The sequence below is a fragment of the Colobus angolensis genome, unplaced genomic scaffold, assembly GCF_000951035.1.
Source record: "Colobus angolensis palliatus isolate OR3802 unplaced genomic scaffold, Cang.pa_1.0 Scaffold210, whole genome shotgun sequence".
In the NCBI taxonomy this organism is placed as follows: domain Eukaryota; kingdom Metazoa; phylum Chordata; class Mammalia; order Primates; family Cercopithecidae; genus Colobus; species Colobus angolensis.
Window position 1 is genome coordinate 3,568,355 of NW_012115267.1, and position 14,346 is coordinate 3,582,700.

Sequence of the window (14,346 nt, forward strand, 5' to 3'; positions counted from 1 at the left end):
CTAATGTAAGTTTGTTACACAGATTCTATTGTTCGGGGACATGGTGTCCTTTCTTCATTCCCCGGGCACTCTTTGAGAGATCGTGCACCCTGCCTCTCTCTCCTCCTCAGTGTTGAACTTCAGGTACTGCTTCTCCCAATTCCCACTCCCCATCCTCCAGGGAATCAAAGGCCTTCTGCCTTTTAAAATTCAAACACCCAACTGCACACTAGATGTTACATTTTTTATGGAGGACAGGGTGCTGGCTTTTTATCGGATTCTCAAAGGGTCCCCTTCTACCCCAAAAGATAAAGAACCATCATGTTAGAGGATGTCCACCTGTACATGTGAAGGAAAAGGCCGACAGCTCTAGTGTGAGGCTACAAGCTTGCCATCTCGCTCCCACCCCCTGCCCAGGGCAACAGGCCTGAGAGCCGGGCAGTCCTTGACAAGCCAGCAGTGCTGGTGCCAGAGGAAAACAGGGTGGGTTGTGCACCTGGGCTGGAGCAGTTCCAGGCCCCACTTAGCTTATCAACTGGCCACTCTGTTTAGGTCTTGAGGCTCAGACCTTGTGAGCTGATAGCATCCTCCCTCCTTCCAGAGTCAACACAGCTGCGGGCCCGAGAAGCTGGCAGCCATTCTCAGGAAGGGGGTTGAATGCCACATTATCGCTGGACAGGCAGGTGTGTGGCCTTCACTGGGACGGGCCCCTTTGGCTTGTTCTCCTTATCTGCTCTCCTCTCACGGCCCTGCAGTGGTTATTGAGGGCAGTGGATCCAAGGGCAGAATCTCTCTCCTGCCTCGGGCTCCCTGAGGTCTGTGGCCGACATCCACCATCCCTCAATGTTCCTCACTCTTCTTCAGTCTGATGTCTTAGTCCCCCAGACATTTCTTATTCATCACTGGTAGGCAGCGTTGCAGGGCCCCTGTGCCTCTAGAACCATAGGCATGGGCAGGAATTCAGACTCAGCACCTGGGGAGGGGGCTTTGGACCTGTGTCTGGCAAACATCCTTGGGCTGTGACGTGGTGGCCTGGACTGTTGGGGAAGAGACAGAGACCAGCTGAGCATCGCAGGTTCGGGAATTCTATGTGGTGCCAACACCACAGAGGTCTTCAGTCCCGTGTGAGCACAGCTTAAAGGGAAATGTCACGTTAGGGAGAGCTGCAAGCTTTCCTGCCACACAACATCAGGAGAAAGAAGTCACTTCTGTATCTGGATATGACTGGAAAGGTGAGCCGCAGGACTAGAAGCAGTGGAATGCATTCTGGAAAGCCCATCAGGCCAGATGGGCAAGTTATCCTGGGAGTGATTGACAGCAAAATCACACCCAGGAAATACAGAGACCTGAAGATGGCCCCGCTTCTCATTCTATGTACAACCAGTTTCAGAAGAGAGAGAGAGGGAGGCCACGCTGATTATTCTTGGAAAAGGTCAGCATTGGTGGCACCTGTTCAGACTGGATGAGGGCAGGTACAATGGACGTGACTCAACTCCCGACAGGCAGTATCCCAGGGAGCAGGGACAAGCAGGTCCCCAGCTCTGGTCAGAAAGCAACCTGGACCCCAAGTGGTCTGCTGCTTTGCCTGACAACCCTGTCTATAAACTGCTTGTGAGCAGAACAAGCGAGCAGGTGTTCACCCCTGGCATTCACAGGCCCTGGTTCAAATGGGGCCGATTTCGAAGCAAGGGCTGCCAGGGCCTCAGAGGCAGGAACTTCCACCCATTGCTGTGTTGCTGCAACTCACGGCACGCTGTACCCGTACAGACAACATACTCCTGGGACTCAGGTCAGGGAACAAGGGAGGGGTCAATGTGACGAACAATTCTGGCCGAGAGAGAAGCAGGGATGGGTGGGAGGGGGATGGAGAGAGATAGAGACGAAGGTAGGGCACCCTCTCGGAGACACAGCTGGGCTTGTGCTCTGAGGACTCGGCTCAGAATTCAGCCCCATCTCCAGGTCACCTCGAAGCCCTGATGTTGCTGGGCTCCCCTCAGTGACACTTGCCTTCTCAGTCTTACCAGCCTATTCTGATGGCTTCGACTGATGCCCTCTGTCCTTCTGGCAGAATCTGTGAGCAATGCGTGTCCTGGAAAGGAGGGTGAGAGTCTCCACCCAGAACTTCTCGACTGCAGTGCTGTCAACACAGCGAGTGTGTGAGGTACTGAGGTCTTTGGCCCCAGGGGACCCCAGGTGCGCTCACGGCCTCAGGTGCGGCAGCCTTCTGCATCCCGGCATGTGGCACACAGAGTGTCATGTGCTGTGTGTACCACACGGTGAAACGGGTGGAGACGCTGACAGCAGGCTTAGCTTGGAAGCCGCGCCCCAAAGGAGCTTCAAAGAAGAACCCCCTCCACATCCTCAGGAGAATGACTCTTGGTTGGAAAAGGCCTGGAAGTGACCATATATATGGTGCTTCATCTCTTTCTCAGGACTCTAAGGACAGAATTTTCGTTTGAAAAGAAAAAGAACAACATAGAAACCTTTGCAAAGGGCTGCCAGTGTTTTTTTCTCTGAGGAACCTGCAATGTGATGAACATTTTATTTCCCAGAAAGCCAGAGGCTGGGCAAAGGCAGAGGGGCCTCGAGGCTGCTCCCAGGTAGGGCAACTACTGGAGCAGGGACTTGACTCCACCTCCCAGAGGGACCATGTCCAGAGCGTGCACTTCTGGGAAGTTCTGCGGAGCTAAGAGAAGCCAGTCAGATGCCCGACACCCTGACCCTGAGATGAAGCTGCTCCCTGCCATCTCCTCCCACCTTTAGTGCCGTTTTCACGGCCTTAAGCTCTCGTGCAGTCTGGGCAGAAGCTGAGCCTTGTGTCTGATCTACCCTGGCAGGAAGGAGGCAGCCCCTCTGGGCGAGGGGCCTCCAGGGTGCAACTGGCTCTGGCGAGGATGGTGGTGAGAGGCCCATCTATTTCCTCAACCTTAGCTGACCTACCCTAAAGCAGGGAAAGCGTGGTGATGGGGTGGGTGACATTTAGTCCCATTCTGTCTCCTCTCTTGCATCAGCACTGCAGCACAGTACCCAGGAGCTTGTTAGAAAAGCAGCCTCCCAGGCCCCACCCAGACCTGCTGGGTCAGAAAGAATGAGATCCCCCCGGGCAATGCATGTGTGCAGACAAGTGTGAGAAACGCTGCTGCTCTAGATACTAGGTTAGCAAAGCGCTGCAGAAGTATGGGCAGAAGAGCCGCACAGTCCTGGTTTCAAATTCTGACCCACCACTCCCACCCACAGGACCCACTCCGTGTTTCTCAGCTTCTCTGAGCCTCACTTTCCTCCTCTGCAAAATGAGGACAATCACAGCACCCACTCGTTAGAATTGGGGGAGGACAAAAGTGTCCAAATCATGGGCAGTGCCTGGCCCATGGGAGGTGTTGGGGGTGAGAATCCTCCTTCTGGAAATTGCTTCCTGGTAAGTCCTCTGGAGTGAGGCTGAGGTATAGGTGTTTTTAGAAACTCCAGGTAGCTCCGATGCAAGGCCAGGTGATACCATCCCCTGTCATTTACAGTACCTGACACGAATTGCACCCAGGGCACCCTTGTGCACTGGGATGAGACTGATGCAGGTTGGAAGGCAGAGCTCTCTGCAGTGGGAGAAGGATGGCAGGGAGCAATGGTCCGGGTCTCAGAAGCATAAGGGAGATGGGTTTGCTGCTGGAAGCCATTGGTGCATTCTCAGCTGAGGCACAGCCTGACATCCACAGCTCACAGAAAGGAAAGGGGAGTGAAAGGGGAGGTGGTGGTTTTAGAATAGCCATCGTAGGAGCTTGGCTGGGAAAGGACAGTTATTTGAAATAACAGAGAATCAGAGAGATTCTTCAGAAACGAGAGAACTGAGATGGTGTTAAGGTAGGGAATGCTATCCTGAATAATAATAATTTCCCCTGAATAATTAAATGTGGATTTTTGTTGTTGTTTGTTTGAGACAGAGTTTCACTCTGTCGCCCAGGCTGGAGTGCAGTGGTATGATCTTGGCTCATTGCAACCTCCACTTCCCGGGTTCAAGCAATTCTCCTACCTCAGCTTCCCAAATAGCTGGGATTATAGGCATGTGCCACCGCACCTGGCTAATTTTTGTATTTTCAGTAGAGATGCGATTTCGTCATGTTGGCCAGGCTGGTCTCGAACTCCTGACCTCAGGTGATCCACCTGCCTTGGCCTCTTAAAGTACTGGGATTACAGGCATGAGCCACTGTGCCCAGCCTGAATAGCTAAATGTTTTTCAGCACCTAACATTTTCTTCTACAGGTTTGCTTTTTCACAAAAAAAAAAAAAAAAAAACAATGAAACACTTCACGAATGTACATGTTCTCCTTGTGCAGGGTCATGCTAATCTTCTCTGTATCGTGCCAATTTTAGTATATGTGCTGCCAAAGCGAGCACCAGGTTTGCTTTTTCATAAGTGTTTTTTTAAAGAAATGGTATAATGAAACATACATATAGAAAGTGCATAAACAAAAATGGACAGTTTCACAACTAGTTGTAAAGCAAAGTCCTATGTAGCCCCTAACTAGCTCAAGAAGCAGAACCTTGCCAGCACGCAGAAGCATCTATAAATCTTGCAGGAGGCAGCACAGGCACACCGTTGACTTTAAGCTTTGCACCTGTGCTGTGAGGTGGGCATGCTTGTTCCTATTTTATGTTTTTATGTGTGACACCAGGGTGCAGATGGGTTACCTGGCTCCCCCAGGGTCACACAGCTAGTGGGCAGTAGAGCGAGAATTCAAACCCAGGCGTGTTGGATTTGAATGGAACTGACAGTGCTGTCCCTGCAGGTGCTAAGCGGGAGGCTTGGCCACAGGGGTGGGTGGCAGGGCTGGAGGGCCAGCCTGGACAGTGGGCAGGGAGAGAATGGACTCAGAGATTGAGTTAACCGTGCTGGGCAGGTAACACGGGAGGAGAGACACAGAGCAGGTACTGCGGGGTGAAGAGGAAGCCTGCTCTGCTCCCCAAGAATCCCTCCTCACCATGCCTCCCCCTCACTTCTCCCTGACAGTGTCAGGAGAGTCCACCGGTCAGCTAAGGCTTGGGAGAGGGCGCCCTTGATTCCTCCTATCAGACAAAGAGGAGCTTGGCAGGTGGGTCTGGGGACTTGATAGTGCTGGGTCACTGAGGAGTGTCCTTTAAGACGATGGGAGCCGAGGGGAAGATGGAATTACTCCCAGAGAGAAGGCTCCCAGCCACACTAGCTCACAGCCCTCAAGTCCACTGCTCTTAAAAGAAAATTCTCTACTGAGTTGCCGAAGGACTCGTGCTGAGTTCCAAGTGAGATAAGACAGAAAACAAGTCACTAGTCAGTGACGGGTCAAGGTAAACCCAACCCAGAAGGTCACTGTACAACCTTTGGAACGAGACATTTCTGCTTTCCCATAAGCAGCTGGGAGTTTCTGAGACCTGTTTACAGGGAATTAGAACTTCTAATAAAGGATACGTGACCGATACCACTTTCACCCTTGGCCTCCATCTGCCCAGTTCCCACACCTCCCTAGGTACACTTTATTCTTAGTTTCTCGTGCATCTTTTCAGAGCTTTAAAAGTGCATATTGGAGCAAATCAACTACTAGATTTGTATTTCCCCTCCATGACGAGTTGAACAATCTAGAAGCTGGGTTGGTGGATTGTCTCCTGCACCACTGAACCTGTCTCTCAGTCCCAAGAATCAGGCAGTCTAATTAAACAGTCAACAGCTGTGTCTTATTTCAGGCAGCAGTGTTCCAGGTGGGCTTCCGCCAAAGTTAGGCCACTATCTGGTGCGAGTATTTAACAAGAGGCATTTCTATGAAAACAAAAGAAAAACAAAAGTTAATCATTAGAATCAACTATAAACTCAGCTTTTGAGCTCAGAAAGCAGCCAGGTGAGAAGATTTCTGGGTTTGGGCTGAAAGCATCCTCAGCTGGAGTGGGAGCAGGCCGTGGCAATTTGACAGGTTTTCCCACTTTACAGTTTGCATCAGCTGTTCCAGGGCAGTTTCTGAGTAGTCCATATAGCGGCAAGCGTGAGGACCATGCGTACATAAGTTGCTCCGCTTTCTCTGCGGCTTGTGTCAAGTCATCCAGCTTTCATTTGCAGGACTTCAGGAAAAGAGCAGTTCTCACTTCAGTGATTCCAAGCCAGAAGGGTGGAAGAAAAATATTACTTCAGAGACCTGTAGCCAGACATTGCTGGAAACTAGAAGAATTCAGGATCCCGTCCAGATTACAGGTAAGTAACAAAAACCTCAAAAACAATGAGCTAGGATCTAACAACGAGTGCATATAGTTTTCTTCTGAAACATAATTTTTCTTTCTAGAGGCATTTCCATTTCTTCCAAAGATTATCAAGGTAAGACCAATTTGTTTGCAAAATAATGTTTGCAAAAGTAATGATTATTTATGCAAGTGCCATAAGAATAGTGATTGACTATATAGGCTCTTTTAAAATTTGCTTTGCTGGAACTTTTGATAAGGGACCTCAGGTTAGACTTTTAAAAGCCTCTTGAGGCCTGAAGCCAGGCCAATAACTTGGCATCAGACTTCGCCTGCAATACCTACAGATTTGGGTAAATTCCTTTCTTCCCAGGATCCCCAAAATATTCTACAGTTCCTGGGCCTGCCAGAAAGTGACATTACTTACTCACTTGTAAGGTTAGAAACTCTTTTAACCCAAGCCAGTTTTTTCAGTGGGGGCTTTACCGGTTCCAGTAAAGTAAATAAACTTTATTGGTTTTAGTTCCTTAAAACTGTCTGGTCATGTCTGAAAATATGACATTCCAGTTAAAGCCCTTGGCCATATAATCGATGTTTCCAGTTTTGTCCTATTTCAAGGAGAATATATTCTTATTGAACTTACACAAATATCTGTAATTGTCATAAAAAGAAGAGTACTCAAATAGTCTCTAAATTCTGGAGGGTCAGGGAGGAAGAAAAAACTAAATGTTTTAATTTTGTTAACAAAAATATACTGAATTGCTGTAAGCTATAGGTAGCTTAAAAGAAAAAAAGGTTTCCTTAAATCTGGAAAACAAAATATTTAAAGAAGAAATGTTTCAAATAAAAGTCATAAAAAATATCCCCTTAATTTCATTTAGTCTCATGTAATTAATATTCTTGATCTTGGTTAGCAGTTTCACGAACCCACCAGTTTCTTCATTAGAGTTCTAGAAATTCATACCCTATCCAATGGTGTGATCTTCAAGTTATCAGAAACCTTTATTCCAGAGTAGTCTTTTTCATGAATCTCCTTGAAGAAGAAGAAATTTTGGACTGTAGCTGATTACAAATGCTTTCAGAGAAGAATCAAAGTAAAACAATAACTAAATTTTAATACAATAACTAAAATTATGACTGATAGTATTATACTAGGGCATACCAGATATCTAGGAATTACATATAATTTCTGGAACACTTGTATCAATATCATACCCACAAACATAGCATAAAGGTTTAGCATCACCTATTATTGGATGATGTTTCCCATATAATTTAACATATCCTATAAGCCTAATTAATAGCTCTCTTTTACAAGGTGAGAGACAAATCCTATGGAACTTTCCAGAGGCCCTCTGAAATGTTCCAAAATTAGTTTGAGGTCAAAAACATTGAATTTATAATTTGATTTAGAGAAGTTGTTAAAAATGTTGAAAGGTTTAGGGCATTTGTTTAAAGAGAATCACAGATCACTGTAAAACAATACCAAAATGACAAAAAATTGTAAAGACAAATACAGAAGTTTACATAATTGTAAAAATGAGCTCTTTATTGAAAAGACTCATTTTTCTTTCGTCTTTTTTTTTTTTTTTTTGAGACAGGATCTCATTTCGTCATCTAGGCTGGAGCACACTGGCTCACTACAGCTTTGACTTCCTTGGGATCAGCTGATCCTCCCATCTTAGTCTCCTGAGTAGCTGGGACTACAGGCACATACCACCACACTTGGCTAATTTTTCTATGTTTCGTAGAGATGGGGTTTTGCCATGTTGCCCAGGCTGGTCTTGAACTCCTGACCTGAAGCAATCCGCCCACCTTGGCCTCCTGAAGTGCTGAGATTAGAGGCATGAGCCACCACACCTGGTCTTGCTTTTCTTAAGTAATCAAAGACCTGATAGAAAACAACATGAAGCACAAGAAATTATTTTTGTAAAATAATCTTTGTGCCCTAGTACAATTACTTAAAAGATAAAGAAAAATCTTCACATTCTCAGACGAATACTGCAAAAGACTTTGCCATTTTGACAAAGAGGATGAAATTCTAGTTTTACATCATCATATTAGTAATGTGAAAGCTAATTTTAAGAAAACCTTATAAATAAAATTAATCTCATTTTAGCCAGCTTTGCCCACATAACATTCCCCCTGCCTCCCCGCCGACCAAGATTCTTTTTCCGCAACCCTTTTAAAATATTTTTAAAACTTGATCTTTATCTATCTTTCTACATTTTTCTTTTTCTTTTTCTGGAACAACTGCTCATTACAGTTTAGTACAGAATTAACTACTCCTTTTTCCATTAACAGAAAATACAGCTTCATACCTTGTAATTTTCCTTACCAGAAAACATCTTACTTTCCTTGTATATTTTGCATACAGGATTATTTCCTTTATTATTTCTAGTAGCTTTAATTACATATATTAATTAGAATTTTAATCTTCAGCAATTGTAGTTTATCACATTCATAGATTAAAGCCATAATTTCTAAAAATCATGTGCTTCTCCATAGTACAATTTTTCATGTCTGTTAACAGATTCAAATTTTGGCTTCTCGATACCATATAAAAACCAAAATGCCAACTTATATAAACTTAAATTTATACTTAGTAATTAATGTTTCAATGTTTTAAGTTACTTAGAAATGACTCAGATATGGCCAGGCATGGTGACTCATGCCTGTATTCCCAGCACTTTGGGGAGGTTGAGGCGGGTGGATCACAAGGTCAGGAGTTTGAGACCAGCCTGACCAACATGGTGAAACCCCATGTGTACTAAAAATACAAAAATTAGCTGGGCGTGGTGGCACACACCTATAATCTCAGGTACTCAGGAGGCTGAGGCAGGAGAATCACTTGAACCCGGGAGGCAGAGGTTGCAGTGAGCCGAGATCGCGCCATTGTACTGCAGCCTGGGCAACAAGAGCAAAACTCCGTCTCAAAAAAAAAAAAAAAAAAAAAAAAGACTCAGATATGTAATGAGTATTTATTACTTAATTTAATTTAGCATAGCTTTAAGGTTGCAAGTTACCAAAAAAGTTTTCTGAAACTATTTTTAAGTAGACATGTTTTATAAAACATAATTATTATTGAAAATTCATGTATATACTTTTAAGTCACTTGTACATTATTGAATTTACTTGTTTATAACAGTTATTCTTGGATGGCTCATGGGCATTTTTTATGAGACCTTAAACAAAGCCATCTTCTTATTTCGTTTTTGTTTACAGATCAGGTAAGTATCAAAAATATCACAGAGGCAAAGAACTAAAAAGTTAAATATAATTTATTCTCTTTCTCTGTCTCACTCTATCATCTATTTATCTATCTATGTTTTTATCTTCATGAATGATATGTGTCAAACAATTCATTTTTACCGTGTGTTCTGTTCCTAGGTTGGGTTTTCAGTTTTATGTTCTTAAACCTCAGAGACAACACAAACCTGTGTGGTCAGCAAACTCAGGGAAAAATGTGTATCTGTATTATATTTCATGCTTACAATTCTGAAGACACTCCTGTTTTTATTTTACCAATAATTTAAAAGCTAGCTTTATTTACCAAAGACTTAAGTCATGTGATTTTTTTTTTTTTTTAATTTGGACTAGAGTCTATATGTCTGAGAGTTTTAGGAATGCCTGATTTAGCTGAGCACTTATTTATCTCTAAGGCAATTTGAATAGAACTCCTTTAGGGATTTTATAAATTAATTTAGTAATACTATCTGGAGGTGGGAAAGTATTAAATATACATAACATACAAATCTACATACATAAACTTACAGACAAATACAGCTTTCATTCTAACATTCAGTTACAAGTCAGTAAAACATAGTAATGCAAACTCATTGATTTATTTCCAATTTATATTTTTATCTGAATTGTGTTTCTGACAAAGATGGGACAAGTTAAGTGTACTTGCTTATGTGGCTAAAGCTTTTTCACCAACGTTTCTGGAAAAAACTGAGAGTTTTATTTGCCTAATTCCCAAATAGTTCCTTAAAAAAAAAAAAATGACAGTCATTTCCCTGAAGTTTGTATTTCCAGATGATAGTCTTCAGGTTTTAGAGAAGACAAGTTAGGGAATCATCTCAAAGGCACAGAAAAAGAATGCAAGGGTTTTTTTTTTTTTTTTTTTTTTGCCAAAAAAGGGATTTGGGAGCATATTTACCAATTTTCAGAGGTTTTTCTTACAGAGGCAATGGACCAAATTTTAGGCTAGTGACTGAGGAGACGTTTAGCAGTTAATGTCTCCAAAGTCCACATGAGTGGACAAAACGTCCATTTCTGTTTCCCAGTAGCCGTTTCTCCTCTTTTCAGCCTCAGGGTGCTTTTAGCAGACGTGGAGTCTGGCAAGAGTCCTCTGTGGAGAGTAGTGGCCTAAGTTCCAGTGATCACAGGGCTGGAGTTGGAGGGAAAATGTCTGGCCGGGGCGGACAGAGGGATGGAGGGTGAGGAGTGTGATCAGATATCAAAGGTGGCAGTTCTCGCTAAACTCACTTACCAGGATTCTTGTTAAAACTGGATTTGTGGCATTTTCCTCTAATTTCATCTTGAGGTTTCTCTAGATATAAATTCTAGCCCTGCCCTGATGGGTCTCCAGGAGGGGGTGGTGGATGTTTACAGTCTGCCTTTCATGGGATACTTACTTATTCTGGCAGATGGCTTAATGCCTAAGTGTTCGACCTGTGGCCAGGGGTCCCTCTCACAGCAAACTTGTTTATGCTAGCCGACATTCTTGTGGCTCTCAGCTGACCTAGATCCAGTTTATCCCCACCAAAATAAGCTCTTTGTAGGAGAGCCCTGACCAGGAGGAGAATCAGGTTTGGTTATGTCAGTCAGATGAGACACAGAAGAAGATTCAAAATAGATGGTAAAGCCAGGTACGGTGAAGCATGCTTGTAGTCCCAGCTATTTGGGAGGCTAAGGTGGGAGAGCATTGCTTGAGCCCAGGAATTTTGGGGCCAACTGCGGCAACATAGCAAGAGACCACATCACTAAAAAAAGAAAAAAAAAAAAAAACCAACAAAATAGGATAATGAAGCAACATACTACTTACTACAGGATTTTATGACATAAAATAGTAATTCACTACAGGATTTTAAGTACACAGATGAGCCTTGGAGAAGGTTCAGAAGCTCAACTAAAGTTTGGCCACAGAAACCAGAATCCAGCATACCCCTGACATTTTCTTGCAGGAATTTTCCATTCACTGACCACCAAATGTAGGAAGTCAAGGCTTGAAGGAGATATATCAAGGATTCAAGGTAACTGGATGAAAGATCAAAGGTGGCACAAGGAAGAAGGAGGAGTAGAAGTAAATGGAAAGAAGAGGTCTTAGAGGAGCAAGTCTGGGGAGATCTAAAACTTCACAAAGAAGCCAACGAAGTTCCACAATATTCTTTGCAAAAATCATGCCAAAAAAAAGGAGGCTCAGGCCTGTCATCCCAGCACTTTTGGAGGCCGAGGTGGGTGGATCACTTTAGCCCAGGAGTTTGAGACCAGTTTGGGCAACGTAATAAAACCCCATCTCTAAATTTTTTTTTAAAAAAATATTAGCTGGGTGTAGTGGCACACACCTGTGGTCCCGTCTACTCAGGAGGCTGAGGTGGGAGGATCACTTGAACCCAGGAGGTGAAGGCTTCAGTGAGCCATGATTGTGCCACTGCACTCTATCCTGGGTGACAGAGTGACAGCCTGTCTCAAAAGGAAAGAAAGAGAAAGAAAGAGAGGAAGGAAGGAAGGGAGGGAGGGAGCGAGCGAGCGAGTGGGGGGCGGGGGGCAGAGTATCTAGTCAGCAGGGGTTTGAGAAGAGGAGTTTCAGTTGACTGAGAAGTTCCCATAGTAGAAGCAGGATCCAGTAAGGAGCACAGAGAGATCTTAAAAAAAAATTACTGGGATTTTGACTGGGATTGTATTATATCTACAGATTAATTAGGGATATTAAGTCTTCCAATCCATGGAAATGGTGTGTCTCTCCATTTATATTGCCTCTTTAGTTTCTCTCAACAATGTTTAGGTCTTATACATATTTTGTTAGATTTATATCTAATTATTTCATATTTTCAGGTGCTATTTAAAAAAAATTCGATTTCTTAAACTGATATTGTGAATACATAGAAATATAAGATTTTTCTATATTGACATTTCAACCTGAGACAGCATTACCCTCACTAGTTCTAATAGCTTTTTTTGTGGATTTCCTACATACATGGTCATGTAGTTGGCAACAAAGAGAGTTTTGCTTTTTACTTTTTAATCTTTCTGCCTCTTTTTCTTTTTCTTGCCTCATTACATAGGTTAGGATTTCCAGTTCCTCATTGAAGAGGTTATGAGACTGGGCATCCTTGCTTTGTTCTTAAATAGGAGATGAAAATATTCAGTCTTTTGCCATTAGGTATGATGTTAGCTCTGGATTTTTTACACTTTTATTTATTTATTATGTTAAAGATGTCTTCTACTCTTAGTTTGCTAAGAGTTTTTTTAAACATCAATGGGAATGTTTTCAGAATCTTCAATTTTTTTCTACATCTATGGAGATAAGTTTTTATTCTGTTATGGTGAACTACATTGGTTTTCAAATGTTAGCCAACTTTCAATAACTGAGAGAAATCCACTTTCTGTATATTGCTAGAGTCACCTTACTATTATCTTTATTCTTGAGAGATGTTGATCTGTACTTTTCTTTCTTTGTCTAGTTTTGGTATTGGGGTAATGAAGACCTCATAAAATAAGTTGAAAATGGTTCCTTCTTCCTCTATTTTCTAAGAGTTTGAATAGAACTGGTATTCTTTTCATTCACCAGTGAGACCAGTTGGACCTAGAGTTTTCTTTGTGGGGAGGCTTTTAATTAGAAACTTAATTTCTATAGTAGCTATAGGAATACTGAGATTTTCTACTTTTACTTTAGTTAAATTTGATGAATTGCGTTTGCTATGGTTTGAATGGGTTCCCTCCAGAATTCAGGTGTTGCTAATGTGATAGTATTAAGAGGTGAGGCCTTTAAGAGGCGATTAGGCCTTGAGGACCTCTCCCTTGTAAATGGGATAAAGGCTCGTTAAAAAGTAGCTTCATGCAGCATTTGGTTCTTTTTGCCCTTTTGCCTTCTACTGTGTGAGGACACAGCATTCCTGCCCTCCAGAGGACACAGTGGCTAAGGCTCCATCTTGCAAGCAGAGAGGAACCCTTGCCAGTTAGCTTGCGCCTTGACCTTGGACTTCCCAGCCTTTGGAACCGTGAGAAATGAATTTCTGTTCTTTTAAAAATTACCTAGTCTCAGATATTTGGCTGTAGCAGCACAAATGGACAAAGGCATGTGTCTCTCGAGGAGTTTTTCCATTTCATCCAAGTTGTTAAATATAGGTGTCAAGTTTTTTCTAATACTTCCTTATTAGGCATTTTACAGGAATCGGTGATATCACTTTGCACTCCTGCTATTGGTAATGTGTGTCTATTCTCCCTGTGGCTCTTGATCATGGTAGTTAGAGGCTTAGCATTTTTACTGATCTTTTCAATTAACTATTTCCTTGTCAATTAACTGTTTTATTTCCTTGATTTTTATATTAATATTTACTGGTTTTGGCTAGGCACAGTGGCTCATACCTGTGATCCCAGCACTTTAAGAGGCTGACGTGGGAGGTTGGCTTGAAGCCAGGAGTTCAAGACCAGCCTGGGCAACAATGTAAGACTCCTATCACTACAAAAAATTTTTAAAAATTCGCTTGTTGGGATGGCATGTGCCTGTAATACCAGCTACTTCAAAGGCTAAGGCAGGAGGATTGCTTGAGCTCAAGAATTCAAGTCTGCAGTGAGCTATGATGACATCACTGCACTCTAGCCTGAGCAACAGAGTGAGACTGTCTCAAAAAAAAAATTATTGTTTTCTTAGTTCTGCTTACTTCAGTTTTAATTTGCTCTTTTTTTCTAAGTTCTTAACATAAATTGCTAAGGTAGAATATTTACTTTAGAGCTTTCTTCCTTTTTAATATAAATATTTAAAGCAAATTTCCCTCTAATCATTGCATTACCTGCAATATAAATTTTAACATATCATGTAACCATTTTTTTTTTTTAATGCCTTTTTTTCCTTTTTATTATACTTTAAGTTCTAGGGTACATGTGCATAACGTGCAGGTTTGTTACATATGTATACTTGTGCCATGTTGGTGTGCTGCACCCATCAACTCG

General features: G+C 42.8%; 1 long non-coding RNA gene across 1 annotated transcript in view; it reads left to right on the top strand.

Moving 5' to 3' along the window:
• Positions 1–2,267: 2,267 nt before the first annotated feature.
• The window catches only part of LOC105512388, a 46,494-nt gene continuing 34,415 nt past the window's right edge, over positions 2,268–14,346 (top strand). Inside the window, exons 1-2 of the long non-coding RNA XR_001001840.1 lie at positions 2,268–2,579; positions 12,459–12,556. This is a non-coding gene — a long non-coding RNA (uncharacterized LOC105512388). The remainder of the gene's footprint in view (positions 2,580–12,458; positions 12,557–14,346) is intronic.